Source organism: Microtus ochrogaster, linkage group LG5 (assembly GCF_000317375.1).
Source record: "Microtus ochrogaster isolate Prairie Vole_2 linkage group LG5, MicOch1.0, whole genome shotgun sequence".
NCBI classification, from domain to species: domain Eukaryota; kingdom Metazoa; phylum Chordata; class Mammalia; order Rodentia; family Cricetidae; genus Microtus; species Microtus ochrogaster.
The window spans coordinates 46,467,051-46,468,530 of record NC_022031.1 but is presented as its reverse complement, the minus strand read 5'-3'; positions in this window follow the sequence as shown (position 1 = coordinate 46,468,530).

The following is a 1,480-nucleotide window of genomic DNA, read 5'->3' as shown; positions in this document are numbered from 1 at the left end:
TCTTCAAGCTGATGAGGGAGAGGGACTTGATCGGGGGAGGGGGAGGGAAATGGGAGGCGGTGGTGGGGAGGAGGCAGAAATCCTTAATAAATAAATTTAATTAAAAAAAAGAACTCAAAAAGGCTGCAGATCTATAAGGGAAGCTCTGTAAGCAACCACATGGAGGGAGATGCTTCTAGGAGGTGCAAGTATGTTATCTCCATAAAGTAACTATTCTTCCCATCTCCTTACCGTGCCTTCAAGTACATCAGCTTCCTGAGGGGTGGTCCTCTGGATGGAAGATTGGCAGGTTCAATTGGGTTAGTGTTGACAATTGCCTTGTCAAAGAAAGAAGCACGTTCTACATCTAAGAGCTCTGATCCTTGGCACACTAAGGACAGAGAGGAATGATCTGTACAATAGACATTTCCACCTCAAGGAAACTGGAATGTGCCATTTCTTAAGACCTAGAACTTATTATATTCCCATATATTTTCTTCATTTTCCTTTTTTAAACTTCCTTTTTATTTATTCTTTGTGTTTTTGGCACCAGACATCTCAATCCTATTCATTTCCCATTGATTTTTCTATCTTTGATATCTTACCTTTGTTCTCCTTGATGATCAATTAAGAAGCATGCTATATTCCCTGGAAACACGGGTTAGTGATTGTGTAGTATGTAGTTGTTCCTAATAAAGCTCAGCATAAGAGATGCTCTGGGTTCATAGAGCTTCTCCCATGCCTTTTGGCTCTTTATCCTCCCCAGCCAAAAATTAAAAAGAAAAACAGGTGTACATTTTCCCAACACTAAACTTACTTTAAGAATGTCAAACAGGTATTGCTATTAGGCAGCCTGATTAGAAGCTCATGATTAGTCTAATCTTAAGTGTATGTTCTAGGTGGTTATGATTTTGGGACAACTAAGGATAAAAAAGTAAACAGAAGAAGTTGAATAATTGTTTAGCCATTTTTCATGGCTCCAAATATCTCATCTATAACAGGATTACACTGGATGCTGACAATTTAACGAGAATAAATAGGCATTGACCCAACCCCTAAGGATTCATGGTCTAGTGGAGGATAGAGTTATAAACTATGGTACCCCAAGACTCTTCTGTGTGCTGAGATAAAAATCAGAGAAGCGTGGAGAGATAATAAAGCACACGGACGTGTGCGATGCACATTCTGAGCAAGCACAGCACTTACAGCCCGAGCCACGTTAAGTACGTCTTAATCCTTAGGAAGTTTACTTTTATTTATGCATTCTGTCTTCTTGTCTAACAAGAGAGTAATATTATTCCTATTTGCTTTCTCCTTTTTCTTAGCTCTTCTCTTTTGTCATTTCGTTAAAAATTCCATGCCATGTCTTTCAATCGTATTGACTTTCCCTCCTCCAACTTTCCCCTCACACATAAATTGGTTCTTTTATTTTCTTCTTTTAATTAAACGTTTTTCATATATATATATATATATATATATATATATATATATATATATATTT